This window comes from Ceratotherium simum, chromosome X (genome assembly GCF_057802395.1).
Source record: "Ceratotherium simum simum isolate JZ-2026a chromosome X, ASM5780239v1, whole genome shotgun sequence".
Lineage (NCBI taxonomy): Eukaryota > Metazoa > Chordata > Mammalia > Perissodactyla > Rhinocerotidae > Ceratotherium > Ceratotherium simum.
This window is the reverse complement of record NC_141940.1, coordinates 53,304,328-53,323,610: the sequence shown is the minus strand read 5'-3', so window position 1 is coordinate 53,323,610 and position 19,283 is coordinate 53,304,328.

Below are 19,283 nucleotides of genomic sequence, written 5' to 3'. Positions count from 1 at the left end.
AATAATATAAAGACATACTTTGTGACAGTAATAGCACAAAGGAGGTGGGATGAAACTAGGAAATATTGGAGTAAAATTTTTCTGTACTATTGAAATTATGTTACATTAATCAGAACACCGTTTTTTTAAGTTAAGATGCTGATTGTAGAAATGACATCAGCAAAATGGTGGAATAGGAAGCTCCAAGCCCTTGGTCCCCACAGAAAAATAAAAAACCAACCAGAAAGCAGATACGATAGCTTTACAGGAGCTCTGGAAAATAGTAGCTAAAGTCATACCACAACAAAGTGAACACCCAATCAAGAAAGAACCACATTCAAAACCTTAGGAAATTTCATGGTGTTTTTATTCACACTTGCCCCATTCTTTCACTAGAATGGTGCAGTTTGGTCTGGAGGAAGCAGTAGCCCAGATCCCAATTCTCTCCCTGAAACCAAAGGGGACAAAGTAGACATTATTTGAAACATTCTAACCTTTTTGGGGCCTGCCTGAAGGACTAGTCTCTGTCTTGCCTAACTCAGATCTTATGTGGAGAGAAGTGGCAGTCACTGCTCATGAAATCTAAAGGGGCACTAGACACCCAGAAGCCTGGGGAAAGAGATTACATGCTGAAATACACAATAGAAGACCTAAGGTCCTAAGGAGAAGTTAGAGTGAGACTCCAAGGGGCCATGTATGAGGGAAATTGAAAAAGTGAGATATGGGCCCAGTCAAGAAACACGCTTAGAAAATACCTGAGAAGATCTTAAGCTTTCACCTTGGGTTGATCATTAGGCTCAGAGCGATTCCAGCTAATTAATGAAGGACTTTCTAGGCACAGAGCCAGTTTGCATAGACTGGGAGACTTAGCTGTTTTTTAAAATGATCAATTTTCAAACAGAAAATGAAGGAGCATAAAAAGAAACAAGAACACATATGCCATTTAAAGGAAGAAAATAAATGGGCAAAAACTTTTATTCTTCAAAAGATACCAATAAGAAAGGAAAACATAACCCAGATAATTGGAGAAAATATTTGCAAATCATATATTTGATAAAGGAACTATATGCAGGATATATACATTACATACATCTAAATAATAAAATGTCAAATAACCCATTTAAATGATGTAAATAGACGTATCTCCAAAGAAGATACAATGGCCAATAAGCTCATGAAAAGAACTCAATATAATTAGTCGTTAGAAAAATGCAGAGCCAAATCGTCCTGAGATATCATGTCACACCCACTGGAACAATTATAACAATAAAGACAGACAATAATAAATGCTAGAGAAGATGGAGATAAATTTGAACATTCATAAACTGCTGGTGGAAATGTAAAATGGTGCAGCCATTTTGGAAAACTGGTCATTAAAAAGCGAAACAGAGAGTTAATGTACAACCCGGTGACTATATATATATAAAAGAAATAGAAAAATGTGGCCACACCAAACTTGTACATGAATGTTCATCCAGCATTATTCATAGTAGCCAAAGGTGGAAATAATTCAAATGTACATTAACTGAAGACCATGGAAATCAAATGTGGTCTATCCATACAAAGGAATATTATTAGGCAATATAAAGATATGAAGTACTGATACATGCTGCAACATGGATGAACCTTAAAAACATTATGCTAAATGTAAGAAGCCAATCACAAAGAAGCCAGCCACAAATATTGTATAATTCCATTTTTATGAAATGTCCAGAAAAGGCAAATCTATGTAGACAGAGAATAAATTAGCTATTGCCTAGGGTTGGGGGGTGATTTGGGGGGTTGGGAGTGGTGGTTAGGTGGAACAGTCTATTCCGGAGGACAATTAAAATTTTTCAAAATTGATTGTGATGATGCACGTGAAACTCTGTGAAAACACTAAAATCATTTAAATCACACAATTTAATGGGTGAATTTTATGATAGCTCAATAAAGCTGATAAAAAAAGAGAAACAAACCAAAACAACATTATAACTATGAAATTAGTAACTCAGATATTACCAATGTCAGGTATAGTGAAATTGAAAGTCAGTTTTTAAATCTTGGCAACATTTTCACTGGTTTTTATGAGATATCTGCAAGATTACGTTTATGCTAATCTATTTATTTTTATATATTAAAGTAATTTTAAAAGTCAAAGTATATTGCTTATTTTAAGCAAGTGAAATTATTTACTGAGTCAACTAGAAGGCAGTGTTACCTTTTTATAGAGTATACAACCACTGTTTTATGTCTGTTAAGTCGTTGTTATATACTTAAATATTTCTTTATGGAATAGCCCACATGTCCTAATCAAATGTACCACTATATATCTGCATGCCGTACACTTTTAAGTTAATACTTATGAATAGAATCCACTGCACAAACACACATATCTTTCTCTACAAGCATGATACCAAGTATACAGACTCCACAAAGGAAAATAAAACAACTATCTACATAAAATTTTATAACTTTTGTATGTCAAAATGTATAAAAAATGAAAAGATAAATATCAAAGTGTAAAATTTATTAAAACATATAAAAAGATTAAATGATTAATGACATTAATGAATGAAGAAATCTTACAAACAAATAAGAAGAACCATTTGATAGGAAAATGAGAGAAACACTGTGATTAGATGTTCAGTGTTTGGTGCATAATAGACTTTCAATGAATAAATGAATGAATCAGGAAATTCACAAGACAAATATTAAAATGGTTAATGAACAAATGAGAAGATGTGAAACCTCTACATTCATTGAGAACCACATACTTAGGTGTAAATCTAATAAAATATGTACAGGATTTTCATGATGAAAATTAAAAGATGCTGATGAAAGAAATCAAAGATCTAAATAAAGGGAAAGACACCCATGATCATGAATTAGAAGACTCAACATAGTAAAGTTGTCAATTCTCCCCAAATTTATCAGTAGGTTTAAGAGTTCCTATTGAAGTCCCAGCAAACATATTTGTAGACGTAGATAAGCATATTCTAAAATTTATATGGAAAGGCATTGTTCCTAAAATTGCTAAAACAATCTTGAAAAAGAAGAATAAAATGGGAGGAATCACTCTACCTAATATTAGGACACACAATATAGCTACAGTAATCAAGAGAGTGTGTTGTTGGCAGACGCATAGACACATGGGTCAATGAAGCAAAATAGAAAACTCATAAATGGGTCCACACAACTATGCCCAATTGATTTTTTTTTAAAGATTTTTTTTTTATTTATTCAGTTTTTTCCCCCCATGATTTTTGACAAAGGTGCAAAAGCAGCTCAATGTGAGAAGAGCATTTTCAACAAATGCTACTGGAACAATTAGATCTCTGAAGCAAAAAATCAACCAGGACATACAGTTAACATCTTATACAAAAAATAATTTAAAATGGATCATGTTCTTAAATGTAAATCATAAAACTATAACAGTTTTAGAATACATAGTTCAAAAATCTTTGGGCCAGCACTTGAGGAATAGTCCTTAGACTTCTCACCAAAAGCACAAGCAATAAAAGAAAACAACTGATAAATTGAACTTCATAACAATTAATATGTTTACTCTGCAAAAGACACTGTAAAGAGGATGAAAAAATAAGCTACAGGGTCAAATAAAATATTTGCAAACTGCATATCTGACAGAGGACTTTAATAAAGAATATATTTTAAAAACTCTCAAAATCAATAGTTAGAAAAAAAGAAACAAGATGTTCAACATCATTAACTATCAGGGAAATGCAAATCAAAACTACAATGAGACATCACCTCACGCCCGTCAGAATGACTATAATTAACAAGACAGGAAACAACATGTGTTGGAGAGGATGTGGAGAGAAGGGAACTCTCACACACTGCTGGTGGGAGTGCAAACTGGTGCAGCCACTATGGAAAACAGGGTGGAGATTCCTCAAAAAATTAAGGATAGAACTACCATATGATCCAGCTATTCCACTGTTGGGTATTTATCCAAAGAACTTGAAAACACCAATTTGTAAAGGTACATGCACCCCTGTGTTCATTGCAGCATTATTCACAATAGCCAAGACTTGGAAGCAACCTAAGTGCCCATCAAGGGACGAATGAATAAAGAAGATGTGGTATATATACACAATGGAATACTACTCAGCCATAAGAAACGATGAAATCCAGCCATTTGTGACAACATGGATGGACATTGAGGGTATCATGCAAAGTGAAATAAGTCAGAGGGAGAAGGTCAAATACCGTATGATTTCCTTCATTAAGTAGTAGATAATAACAACAATAAACAAACACATAGGGACAGAGATTGGATTGGTGGTTACCAGAGGGGAAGGGGAGATGGAGGAGGGTGAAAGGGATAATTGGGTACATGTGTGTGGTGATGGGTTGTAATTAGTATTTTGGTGGTGAACATGATGTAATCTATGCAGAAATAGAAGTACAATGATGTACACCTGAAATTTTTACAATGTTATAAACCAATGTTACTGCAATAAACAAAAATTAAAAAAAGATAGAACAATTAAAAAAAATAAAAATAAAAAAATAAAGCAAAAAAAAAGAATTGATTAGAGAATATATTTTATTTCCTATGCAAAGTAAATAGACAAAAACCAAAAAATGAATTTTGTTTCTAGAAACTAACAATAAAAAAAAGAAATTAAAGACTAAAACTTATAGTTAATTACATCATAGAAATACCTTAGGAGTAAATCTAATAATGTATAAAATCTCTAGAATGAAAACAAAACAAAACAAAAACACTATAAAACACTTTATATGTGAATTCTATCTCAATAAAGCTGTTAAAAAATAAAAGCAGTGCAACCAAGATTATGGACATAGTTTTATGCCACAGTATCTATACTTACCACTAAGTAGAGAAGGGAATTTCTTCTTTTTTGTAACTCATTTACCTGAGAAGAGATTTTTAGCACATTTATATACAAGCTCTTTCAGTCCATTTACTCACTCCACCTTTAGGGAGGTGTAGTGATTCTTTCACTAGTAAATTTGAGAGTAATAATTGAGCAACTTAGCTTCAATCTGCCTTAGTTGTGAACCTGCTTATGGACAGCAGTACTTCTTCTCTGGTACTCTATGCCACCATATATGAAAACAACCATTTGAGTGGGTAAAACTCTTTTAATATGGCATTCAGTATCAGTAGTCACACTTCCCCATAGGTATAATACATGTCTGCCAACCTAATCTCTATCAGTAAAAAATGTGATATTTTATCCCAGAGTGCTAATCCCTTTTTTAATTAGCCTTTTTTTTTTTCAGATTTGGGCAGTGAATAAGATTGTTACTAATTGGATTTTCACATAATTCAATATACACTGACATAAATATAATAGAACATTAAGTGATTTGTATTATAGAGAATCAGTAATTTTATTATTATTTTCTACTCTTGTGATGAATGCATTAAAAAAGTTGCTTAATATTTGATGGAATTGCTGAGATAGCCAAAGCAAAATTAACTACTTATTTATATATAAAACTTTGGAAAATATTTCACCTTCAGTCAAATCCTATGACTCCAAACTCAATATTTACAACGTTAAAACTTACAACTGACCGGCATTTCATACATTGCTTTTTAATATTTTATGGACACTGATAACTTTTAAAAGCAATCAAGTAGATCTAGGCTGAAGGGAGGAAATTGTGCACGAAGGTTAAGAAGTGATTTGAATTGTTAAGAATACAAAAACAACAAAAATCTGATATGGAATGTGTTTCTTAAAACACAGAGTTAAACAAAACTGGAAATTCATAAAAGTATGACCTCAAAAAATATATTATAAATGCTTTCCTTTAGACTTTTTAGTGATGGTCTTGATTATGCAATTATTTAAGTGAAAGGCACATATTCAAATATTATCACATAGTTGATGCTGTGGAAGACTTGTTCAAAGGAAGTTAACGCTCATATTGCTTCTTTACAATAAGACCCCTAACGTAAAAAATAAGGATAATTCATTATCTCACCAATAAGTAGTTTATTTCAGATGTATTACACATCCGCCATGTTACTAGTTACTAGACATAAACAATACAAAGATTAATAAGACAGGAGACTTACCCTCAAGGGAATAATAGCCAGTCAATCTCTTGATATCAATATGAGAAGAGATTAAGTAAAGGGAAATATCTGAGGTCAACAAGTATTCTCATTGAAGGGCATGAGAAAGAATCAACAGGGTAGAGAAGGAGAAATGGGATAACTTGAGGTCATTTATTGAGGAAGAGCATGAGGATGGACATGAGTAAGTATCAATGGGTAGCCAATATACAGCATGTAGGCACTGGGCTCTGCAGAAGAGCAGGTTGTGTAGGATAGGATATCAAATGGTGGATGAAGGGTACGTAAAGAATCTGTGAGGGAACACAAAAGAATATTCATTGACTTTATAATTTTGCTTATACATCTTAGTTTAGGTTCCCCAAGACAGAAAACCCTAGGACAAGTTTTCCTAATTGGATGTATATCATTAACCCTAGTCATAGGAGCACCAAGAGATGCTCCAGTGAATCCATGAAATTTCATACATATTATCCCCACCTCCATTATGTAGCAGCAATCCTATCTCCTCATAATAACCAAATTCTATTATCTCTGATTGAATGAGAACTTTTTTCTATGCCTGCTTGTCAATTGTTTGAGAACCTTAAAAGGACAAAGCAACAATCACAATTTGAACTTCAGTAAAACGTTACTGGGTCCTTTGGAGAAAGCATTGCCTCCCCTTGGAGCCAAGACCTTCAAATTAGTAGAGCCCTGGAAGTGCAAGAACTGAACACATTCTGAAAGTGAGTAAGCGGGTGTAATGGCAAGAAGGGACAATCTTTCATCTCCCTTTTGATTCCCAAACCAAGTTTTTTTGCACTTGGCCACAGAATCATATGTTAGTCATTGGTTCAACAGACACACTGCATTCTGTAAGACGTCACCTCAACTCTACCAGGATGTCATCCACAAGCTGTTGCTTTAGCTGAGCCTTTAATAAATCAAATCATTCCAAAGGTCTATCAGGCCAACTGATTTCAGGTAATACAGAAAATGGTAGGAATGGTAAATTGTCATTCAAAATGAAATGGATCGCTTGATCTGAGTACTTATGCAGGATCCCATGTAGATATATCAGACAGCTGTATGTGATTGGAAGGTAGAACTCCAAAGGCACTGTACACAAGGAAGGCAAACTCAATTCAGAATAGGTGTCAATTTTTGCAAGAATGAATTACTGTCCCCTTCAGTGTGGAAGGAGTCTGATATAATCACCTTAAAACCAAGTGGCTGGCTTGTCTCTTTGATGAATGGTATCATATCAAGTGTTTAGCACTGGTTTCTACTATTGAAAGGCCAGGCGTTCATCAGTAAAAGTAGTTACATGAGCCTTGCTGAGAGGGATCTCAGGATATTGCGACTATCCATAGTCTCTATTCCAGCCACCATGCTTACTCCTTTACAGGCCCATTGTGCAAGAACATGGGTAGCTGAGGGCACAGGCTTGTTGACATCCACTGGAAGCATCTATCTGGATGTTGAGTATCTCTTCTTGGTGGATACTTTCTGCTGGGTATTGTAACACACAAAAGTATGCTAACTCTCTATCCAATCCCCTAGGTTCATCCACATGCCTATTTTAGTCTTCATTGCCTCCAAAATAGTCCAGTATCATTCCCTCGAGCCCTCATCAATGTGACAAGCTATTTTCCATGTATACTCTTACTTCAGACCACTTCCCCTTCATACAAGTATAAGGACCAGGTGTATTGCATACAATACAGCATATCAGGAGGATGTCCGATCCCCAGGTACATACCTTTTAAAAAAAAGGTTTGCTGCTGGACCCTAGTCAAAACTGGATGTCTAACCCACAGAGACTTTGTGATTCTCTAGCCTGACACTCCCTTTTTTGTGGTGAGTCAGCTCAGATTCATTGACTATCAACATGAGAAAGACTCAACAAGTCTCACTTTTCAATTTAAATAGTTTCTTAAAGAATCCAGTCAGCCTGGGCACAGTGGCACTTCAGCTTTTACATGAAAAATGGCAGCTATCCTTTTGTAGGAGACTTTGTCCACCACTCTACTGCCCGAATGAAAGCCACTGGCTGAATAGGGCTCTTGATTCAAAGGTTTCCTAAATGCCTAGGCCTGGTTAACCGATGTTAAGGCTAAGCCAAAACCCAATTATATCCAATAAGCTACCACATCACTTCAGCCTCACCACCAGCTATGAAGAACTAAAAGCATGTATGAATCTCTTAGCTCAGTGGCCAGACTCTAGGACGTTACCTTAGTTTTAGCTAATATTCCCCTTGAAAAACCTTATAACATTTCACACCTCCCACTTATTAGGTTGTTGCCAATTGCCTAGTTGTTTAGTGTCACTTGGAAAACTACAAATTGGCAGATTAACACCCTTACCCCCTTTGGATGCATGAACTGTGGACAAATCACAGCTGCTAATAAAATCGTATGGGTCTCTCTTGTAGAAGCCAACTGAAAAACCCAGTTCTCTAACGAGACTGAAAAGAATCAAGATGCTGATTGAACCTGCACTAATTATATTGTCACCATTGCTGCCTGGATCCGTCATCATATTGTGCCTTGCAACACATCCACCATCATAAAACAATCACAATGTAAGGCATGCTATGTTTCTGATGTAGAGGCTACCATTTAATGTCAGGCTTATGACTCCTGCCAAAAGAAGGCGTGATTGCCTTGTGGTGGGGGAGGCCATAATGCATGGGGCATTGACTCTGCCCACTCTGGCATATTGATTACATCAGACATTAGACTCTCTTGAGGTTATTGTGGGGAGGACCTCACAACTTTGTGCACTTTTTAAAGATTATGACATTACTATTTCAGTTTTAGCAGCCAAATCAAGCCACATCATTGTGCCTCTTATACTTATCTGTATAAGTTGTTTCACTTTTCACAACATTTTCAGTCTGACAGTGATGCACCTTTTATCACAAAAGCCAGTCAATAATGGGCTGATTGTCAAGATATTCAATGAAACTTGCACTTCCCCTAGGCATATGGGATATGCTTAGGCGTATGGGATTGATGAACAACCTCCTCAAAAATCAACTCAAAAAGATTTCTGACTTTACATATCTTCCCTCCTCCTACTCTACGTGCCTTAGTAAGGCAATTTGTTCATTGAATGTTTTGTCTTAAGAAAGCAGTCATCCCCCAAGTGATTTCTGGGTAATGATCCACTCAAAAAGAGTGGCATGTGTGCATATAAACCTATTTTTAATCATTCTTTGGCACAGTATTTCATTCTTCCACATACCAACAACCCCATGCTGGCTCGGTTGGTGCACCCTCCAGGTGTCAGCATGGCCAAAAGGGGACCCAACTAATACAAACTTAATTCTTGCTCAACCACTTAGATTTTCTTGCTGGATTGACATGGTCCTAAAGCATAATGATAAAGACTACTTGTTGAGTGCACAGCTGAGTCCTCTACAGTGGTCTATGTGAGCCAAATGAGGGGATGAAGGTGTCTCTGTAATTTTTGTAAAACTTCTCTTGTCTCTATTGTACCCGGCACTTTCAGTTGAAAGGTCTAGGTTTGAACAGGAGATGATTGGAAAACCAGTGTAGTTACAGCTACTAGCATATAGCACAACAATTTCGTGTTGGTGGAAAGAGAGCAATGACCCCCACCCCAGGAAAAGGAACCATTTACACCCCTGGAGTGACAGAAGAGTGAGGGATATTAATGATCTTTATCTTTCAGAATTGCCATGGGATAAAGAAAATTCTCCTGGTGTGGCCCTTCCAAATTGTTAAAAGCACCATATATTTGAATGTTGTGAATCCTAGCCTCAAGTTGGGACAACATTTCCCTTAATCTTACCATGAAATATATTGGAAACAGCAGAGGATGGCTCCCACTTCTGCATTTCCCAAGCAAAACATCTTTCAACACCTCCAAATGTATTTCCTACAATTATTTCCTTAGCTGTCACTCACTTATTGCATGGGAAAGGTGAATGCCACCTAACTGGCGGCATGAACAAACAAGACAAGTTGAACTGATTGTGCAGTCAGTTTTTACTGAAAACAAGGACTAGAATCAATTATTTGAGCTAACTGGGAACCCCAAGACCGACCACTGGCTAGGAGTCCACACTAGAGAGATTGTTAACCTGGGCCCTAGACTGACATAGCTTCTATTTGGGGCCTCAACAGTTGTAAGCAACACTTTCTCTACAGGGTACCCTGTGCATCCCTGTAACTCTACTTCTTTTGTGGAAACCAAGTATTAACTTGCCTCTGTTTTGACAACACAGTTATTTGCTCCTTAGAGGTGGTCATAAGAAACCTTCATATATTTAATGACACACCACCAGTAAATCTTATAAGCCTTATATGACGGTAGAGTTCTTCCAAAATAAGTATAACCTTAGTTAGACAGGGGAGCTTCCCAGCGAGCTAACAGACTCATTAATTATGTGTACCCTGAAGGCAATTATTCCTACAATGAAAGTCATCCAATTATAAAAATTGGTACATAATTTATACTCGACTTTAGCTGAAGTGGTTAATAACACCATCTCAGCTCTAGAAAGCATTCAGGTCAGCCTCAACTTACTGGCCAGAGTGGTTATGGATTAGAGAATTGCCATAGACTTCATACTTGCAGACCAACGTGGCATCTGTGTAATTTCTAATGCAGCCTGCAATCCCTGGATTAATTCCTCTAATCAAGTGATAAGGCCAATAAGAGAACTTAAGGAGAAAGCCACCTCACATTCTAAGCTAGATCCTCCTGGAATAACATTTGTTCAGCTGACTGAGTCCAGGATGTTGGCAGGCATGTTTGAAGTCAGTATTACAGTTTGACTCCATTCTGCTGCTTAGAGTCCTGTAGATATTTGCCTTAATTAAATATTATATGAGGCAAATTGATTGGATATGATCCCAGTCTCTGTTAGATATATTTTTCTTGTGGCTAATATAACAGCATACACATGGGAAAATCCTTCAGAAGCCAAGGTACTCTACGAATGACTTACGAATATTCTTGGGAGATAATTCTCCATGGGTCTCTCATGTTTCTTCATATCTTGCAAGCAGAAGAATTGACTAGCTTTATTCCAGACTCTCTTTTCAAAGATGTTTGCATAGTGAAAAGCCTTGGAAAATAGTGATAGTGTCTCCATATAGAACAAAAGGCACATTTTTTTCCATAAGCATAATTAAAATGTCTCTCCCCAGGGAAAAGATAAGGCAGGCTTACTGGCAGTTATAAAGGTTTGGGTTCCCTATGCTTGAGGTATCATTCTAGTCACTGAACCCACTGCATGTGCAGGCATCACCTGGCCCTCTTCTCAGTGCCCTGCGGGAATTGGGGTTCAGGAAACTGGCACAATTGCTAATATTCTGACTACTGCTATTACTGTGAACAGTAAACTATCCTTTGTCTCTGATTTAAGAGTGTCATGTCTTCTGCCAGCATCAATGAAACTGTGGCAACTTGTCATCTTACAAACAGGGTAAAATCTCAGATTCTTCACAATTTTTAGTACTACAACACTCACACCTTCAGAAATTCCTTTTGGAAGTAAGAAATTTATATGAAGAAAATTAAATTACATTTTGAATAGCAATTATACCAGTGAGAAAAAAAGTCCATCAATTGGCTTTGTACAAATGCAGAACCTTGTTAAATCAAGGATCCAGGAAAGTCAAGCTGAAATATCCACTCTGTTAAGATCATTCCAAATTTTGCTTGCTTTTCACTATCTTTTTTGACCTTTACTGTTGAGTCGCCTTGGAAGAGTAAAGAAACCTACAGTAACAACCAAACATCTAAGCAATTTTGTCAGAGAGTAAGATATTCATGGAGATGCATCAACAAAGAAAAATGGAAAGATAAAATTTTTAATCAACAAAGTAGTGAAGAGTGATGATTTTCATCACTCATTGATATAACATTTCTCACTAAACTCAGAAAATATAGTATCAATTTCCTAATTTTCATTTTGAAATATTTTTGAGCACATTTCACTTTATTATTTTTTAGAAGAATGGCTTTTATTATTTTTTATTGAGGTAATATTGGTTTAGAACATTATATAAATTTCAGTTATACATCATTATATTTCAATTTTTATATAGACTACATCATGTTCACCACCCAAATACAAATTACCACCCATCACCATACACATGTGCCCTTTTCCTCACTTTTAATTAGGGAAGAAGGATCTTGCTTAATTTTTTCTTATTTACAAAGACATTTCACTAATGAATAAATACATTTATACTATATGGGAGTAAATGCCCTAATGAACCAAAAAAATCATTTTTATTCTCCTAGTTTAGTTTAGGTAAACAAAAAGTAAAACTCAATGATTCAGTGTACTATTTTTTTTTTTTTTTTGGTGAGGAAGATTAGCCCTAAGCTAACATCTGTTGCCAATCCTCCTCTTTCTGCTGAGGAAGGTTGGCCCTGGGCTCACATCCATGCTCGTCTTCCTCTACTTTACATGTGGGACACCTACCACAGCATGGCTTGACAAGCAGTGCATAGGTCCGCACCTGGGATCAGAACCCACAAATCCTGGGCCGCTGAAGCAGAGCTCGCAAACATAACCACCACACCACTGGGCCGGCCCCCATTGTATTATTTTTTTAAATGTATGAATGTAATGACCTATATTACAAAACAGATATCTATTTCAATTTTCTCTATACTTATAAGTATACTCAACATAAAATGCCAGTTTTAATCAGAAATAAGAGCTAAATTATTTTTTTATGTAAAAGATGGTTTATCTATGTTTTTAATGATGTAGCCCTTTTCTTATTCTCCAGGCATATTAAATACTTCAGAATATTTCTTTATCTGAAGCCAGGTCTCATTCACTTTTAGTATAGGGACATATCTTGTTTGGATAGCCATATATCCAGTACTTTTACAACAAGCAGCAATTGCATTGTGTGGCATTGGATCAGTCAAATTCTTGACCAAAAAACAGATGCGTTTCAAAATCAGTGTAATTTTTGACAGAAAAGAGATGGTACACTAAATCAGTGTAATTAAAGAGAGTTTAGTAAAGAGACCATTTACAAATGTGTGAAAACTATACTGTATGGTAAAGCTCACTGAAGCTAACAACAGCAAGGAACCATTACCACTCCTAGACATGAAGGATTAAAGATAGGAAGCAGCTACCAGGACTTGGTGAGAACTCAAGCTCAGGTTGTAGGAAGGGGCCTTCCAAGAAGAGCTATAAACTTTTATGGTGATACAGAGCTCCTGCCAATCTATAGTCTGATAGGGAAGGATCCAAAGCAATTGTTACCCTGACATTGTCCTCTACTCATTTTTTGAGCAGCTGACAGTATCTCCTATTGGCCATGCCCAACCTGAAGCCAGAGGACAAAGGAGCCTGGCTGATCTATTTCACAAAGCACAACTTCCTGGAGCACAGAACAGGAAAAGTAGAATTAAGATTGGATCTGGAGAAGCAGAGAATTTCCAGCACAAATATAAATGGAGGGGAAAAACTCGGTATAATAGTCTTATTTAAAACTAAAGACTTCAGGAATGCAATAATCTCACAAAGAAAAACTAGAAAAAGAGAAATATTCTGTCTGAAGGCATCGGAAAGTTGCTAAAGCAACAAGAATAGGGTAGGATAATCCTCTAAAGCAGGAGCTGACAAGCTTTTCTTTAATGGACCAGATGTAAATATTGTAGGCTTGCAGGCTATACAGTCTCTGTTGCAACTACTCATCTATAACACTGTAGCAAAAGCGTCGTAGACAACACCTAAGCCAATGAACTTGGCTGTATTTCAATAAAACTATTTACAAAAACAGGCAGCAGCCCCATAGCCCCTAGATTTGAATCTCGAGAGGCACTTAAGGTCAACACAGAGTTCAGGCAGAGAGAGAGGCAGGACCTGGGGCACATGCCTCTATTAGAGTCAGTGGGTGGAGTGCTTTATTAGGATCAGTGGGTTCCCAGGCTAGGGCTGGATTGGTCAATTCAAACTAAAAGAGCAAGGTTTTGGTAAACCCCAAGGGGGTCTTATTTAAAGGATGCATAAGAAATACAGATACTGGGCGGCAGGGGAAACTGTTGATCACAAGGACTATTGGAGAAGTTATAACAGGAACTGACATTTGCTTGCAACTCTATGGGTTGCTATCTAGGGCATGCACTTGCATGAGGAGACGAGGGTCAATTTAAGGTCACTGTAGGCTACTAGGCCAAACAAAATGGATACCAGGCAGCAATACCATGGAGTAGTTCAGCTAAACTCTCAACAGTGTAGCTATACTATCTCGGAAAAATACATTTTAAGACAAGAGTGCTCAATCCTTTAGGAAGATACTAAACCTGTGTGCATGCAATAACATAACTTCAAAATATATAAAGCAAATAATTGGCAGAAATAAAAATATAAACGGACAAATACACAATGTAAGTGGGAGACATTAATAGTCCTCTTTAATAGCTGATAGTACACAGAGACAAAAATGGTAAGAATGTAAAAACTCTTAAAGACATAATGTTAAAACCTCAAAAAATTGACATATGTAAGACACTGCATTCAATAATGAAAGGATACACACTCTTTTCAAGCACACACAGAACAGTTTCCAAAATTAAACATAGGCTTTGTTATAAAGCATACTTCAAAAATTTAAGACTTAAAATCATTCAAAGTAAACTTTGCTCACAGTGGCAATAAACTAGAAATCATTACAAAAAGATAAATAGAAAATCTTCAAGCACTTGGAAATTAAGTAATAGATGTATAAATATGCCAAGGAACAAATTACAATGGAAATAACAAAAATTTCAAATGAAGCCTACTGAAGATATGACATTTCAAAGAGCTAAAGCAATGTTTAGAAAAAATGTTTAGTCTTAAATGCAGATGTCAGAATATTAGAATGCCTGAAAATCCTTTGTATAAACTTCCACCTAAAAAAGCTGAAAAATAACAGAAAATGGATCCTATGGAAAGTAGAAGGAAATAATAAAAATAAGAACAGATATCAATGAAAGGATGTCAAATATCCAAAATTTATTTTATCAAATATTAATAAAACTAATAAACTCTTAGCAAACTGACCTAGGAGAAAAAAGAGACAACAAAAGTTATCTGTATCAGGAATTAATGAAAAATATTGCACTAGCAATGATCCTACAGATATTGAAGACATACTAAAGTTGATATTATGAATACAATAGGAAAATAAATTTGAAAAAACAGATTCCTTGAAAAAATGCATCTTTCAAAATTGAACAAAAGAAAAATAGAAAATATGATTAACTCCATATCTATTAAAAAATAAAATATATTATTAAAAACCTTGTCTAAGCAAAGAAATAAGCAAATCAATCAAAGACTCCAGGCATAGATGGCTTTGCCATTATCTTCTTCCAAACATTTAAGAAAAAAAACATAGAGTAAAAATAACAAAACATTAACAATCATAAAAAAAAAATGTATGAAAAGGACAACAAATCACAAAAAAGTGGAATTTGTCTCGGAATACAAGGATTTCTTAATATCTAAATATCATTTCACATAATACACTTTATTAACAGGAAATAAAGGATAAAACCATATAATCAATTCAACAGATGCAGAAAATAAAACTGCAAGTATTTCACAGGTTGGAAATTTGAAAGAACTGACGATTTCACAGGGAACTCATAAGAAAGACTTTAGTAGAGGCAAAGGAGACAACATAGAGGAGATGGAAAGCACAAGCAAGCAGCAGGGGCCCAAGAGACTTCCAGTAGCAGCTCATCATGGTCCTTTTTAAGCCACACAGGATGTTTCATCTCCAGATTATAAACCACCAAGACATGTTCGAGGAATCATTATTGCAGGAGAGCTCAGGCAAATGTTTTGAACAGCTTCTTTTATATGCTACTTGTCATGGAGCTAAGTCAGGGCATTTAACTGGTTAAACCAGGTTTAAAACACTAATCTATGCTTTCTTAAACAATATAAACAAGCTGTTCCTGGTTGTTACTGGGGAAGTTTTGAACTTTAAATAGCACATTGCAAATTAATAGCTAGCCCATATGGAACCTAATTGGCCAAGAGCCAATACCAGGCTTCCTGTGATGAATACTTCTATTCAGCATTATGCTGAAAGCCCTAATAGGGTAAAAACAAGATGTAGGGGACGGGAATTAGAATAGAAAACATAAAACCATCGTTTTCAGGAGAAATCACAATTTATATAGAAAATATCCTACAACAAATAATTTGGATTAATAAATGAATTTAGCAAGGTCACTAGATGTAAGATGAATGTTAAAAAATGAATTGTATTGCTACACATAATCAAAAAGCAAAATTAAAAATTATGATTTATGAAGGCAAAAACCCATCAAATATCTATAAATAAAGCCACAAAACATTTGCAAGACCCTATCCTGAAAACCACAAATTATTGACAGAAATTAAAGAACAAATAAGTAAGTTGAAAGAAATATCGTATCCATGGATGTAAGAAAAAATATTTTTAGTATGTCGATTCTCTCAAAATCCATCTCTGGATTGAATAAAATTCCAATCAAAACTCCACATGATTATTTAGTGAAAATTGAAGAGATGATTCTAAAATTCAAATGAAAATGCTAGATTTGTATCAAGGTGGTGGCGTAGGCAGACTCTGAACTCACCTCCTCCCATGGATACAACAGACTTACAACTAGTCTTGGAACAATTACCCCTGAGAGAGAACTGAAAACTGGATAAGAAGAACCCCTGCAACACGTGACCATCCTGACTGAGGTGGAAGAGACAAAAATTCCCTTCTGGAGAGAAAAAAAGCCACCTCCACAAGCTGAAGTGCCTTATGGCGGGAACAATCAAAACGCAGCCTTCCCTGGAGTAGTGGACCTGAGTGGGGACTGTTGCCGCTATAAGCATTATTTGGACCCAGCACAACTGAGACAAGTGTCATATTATCTGGCTTTGTTGGCTACTAACAAGGGGCAATACCTATAGAAAAGCTATCAGATATAAGGAAAAAAAACAAGCCAGCTCTTAAAGGGTCCCACACACAAATTCACCCATTTCAGAAAGCAACCTAAAATCACCAGAAAGAAGGGTGCACAGAGACTTTGGTGAAAAGAAACTAACCTGATAGGCCCTAAGTGCATCTTGGTGAGAAGTGAGACCTCTCCAGGGACTGAGACATTGGCGGCAGCCATTGTTGTGACCTGGTGCAGGCGTGCTGACACAATTTCTGGCAGATACCATTGGAGTCCTCCCCTTGGTCTCTCTGCCCAGGGCCTGCCACACTCACTTGAGCACTGACTTAATCCAGCTCAGCCAAAGCAAGTGGCTTGCCCTAGGGAGTGGCCCCAACCAACAAAAAGACCTCAGGCAACTTGTGGGCCTGCATAGGCTAGGTGCCTGGATTCTCTGCAATGAGTCCATCTCTGTGGGACAAGGCATGAGTGAGGGGTGGGTGGAGTGTGTGGGACATTGGGAGAGTGTGTGAGGCCTCTGCCATGGGGAGAGTGGGTCCACTTCAAGGAGTCAGGGCACACACACGGGCCAGGACTGTGTTGACAGTGTATGTGGCCCTGTGGGCAGTGGGACTTGTCAGCTGCAGAAGACTTGTGCTTCTCAAACAGCCACATAGGGGGTTGGCCACAGCTTCCAAAGCTTGAAACTATTGGGTGCTACTGTGCCTGGGGCCAGCTTCACCCAGCAGCAATCCTCAGAAAGCTGAAAAGAGCCTGATAGGCCAGAGACCTACAGCAATTGTAAGCCCCTGAGCCAAACATCCTGCCATGCTGGGAGCCTACTCACTTAACAGAAAGACTACAGCAAGAATGTGCTATTAGACCTTGCAACCAACTGTGCAGGGGCTCCCCAACCTGATAAAGAGACTGAAGGGTCCAGAACAGCCACACACAGCTGAGCATTACAACCAGCCAGCTAGGGAGACAGGTCAGCCTCCCTGGGCAGCTACAGCAAGAGCAACCCTGCCACAACAGAAGGACATACGTAGCCCAAAGAGGGGTAACTCCTGGAACATTTGGAACTAGTGATGAGAGGGAAGCACACTGCTGGGCCTCATAAAGCACCTCTTACATAAGGTCATCTCTCCAAGATCAGGAAACATAGCTGACCTACCTAATACATAGATACGAGCAAAGAGAAAGTGGCAAAATGAGGAGGCAAAGGAATATGTTCCAAGTAAGGGAACAGGACAAAACTCCAGAAAAGGAACTAAATGAAACAGAAATGAGCAATCTACCTGACAAAGAGTTCAAACAAAGAGTCATAACGATGCTTACTGACCTTCGGAGAAGAATGGATGAACTCAGTGAGAACATCAACAAAGAAATGGAAAATGTAAAAAAGAACCAATCATTAATGAAGAATAAAACACTGGAAATGAAAAATTCACTAGAGGGACTCAAAAGCAGAGGAGAGGATTCAGAAGAATGGATCAGCAAGCTGGACAAAAGACTAGAGGAAATCACCCAAGCTGGACAGATAAAAGAAAAAAGAATTAAAAAGAGTGAAGATGGTCTAAGGGACCTCTGGGACACATCAAGTGCACTGACATCCATGTTATAGGTGTCCCAGAAGGAGAAGAGAGAGACAAAGGGGCAGAGAACCTATTTGAAGAAATAATAGCTGAAAAATTTCTTAACCTAAGGAAGGAAACAGACACCCAGGTACAGGAAGAACAGAGAGCACCAAACAAGATAAACCCAAAGAAGACCACACCAAGACACATCATAATTAAAATGCCCAGAATTAAAGACAAAGAGAGAATCCCAAAAGCTGCAAAAGAAAGGCAACAAGTCGCATACAAAGGAAACCCCATAAGGCTATCAGCTGACTTCTCAGTGGAAACCTTACAGGCCAGAAGAGAGTGGCACAATATGTTTAAAGTGCTAAAAGGAAAACATCTACAGTCAAGAATACTCTACCTGGCAAGGTTATCATTCAAAATGGAAGGAGAGATAAAGAGTTTCCCAGACAGGCAAAAATTAAAAATTTAATTTTTTAATTTAAAAAATCAAATCCTTTCTTTCACCAAGAAACCAGTCCTACTAGAAATGCTAAAGGGACTTATTTAAGGGGGAAAGAGAAGACCACAATTAGAAGAAAATTATCTATTTCCATAAGAGGGTAATGGATACAAATGCACAAAAAAGAGGTTAAATATGATATCAAAAACATAAAATGTGGGAGGAGGAGAGTAAAAAAGTAGAGCTTTTAGAAAGAGGTCAAACCAAAGAGACCATCAACATAACAGAGATTGCTCTATATGTAGGTTAT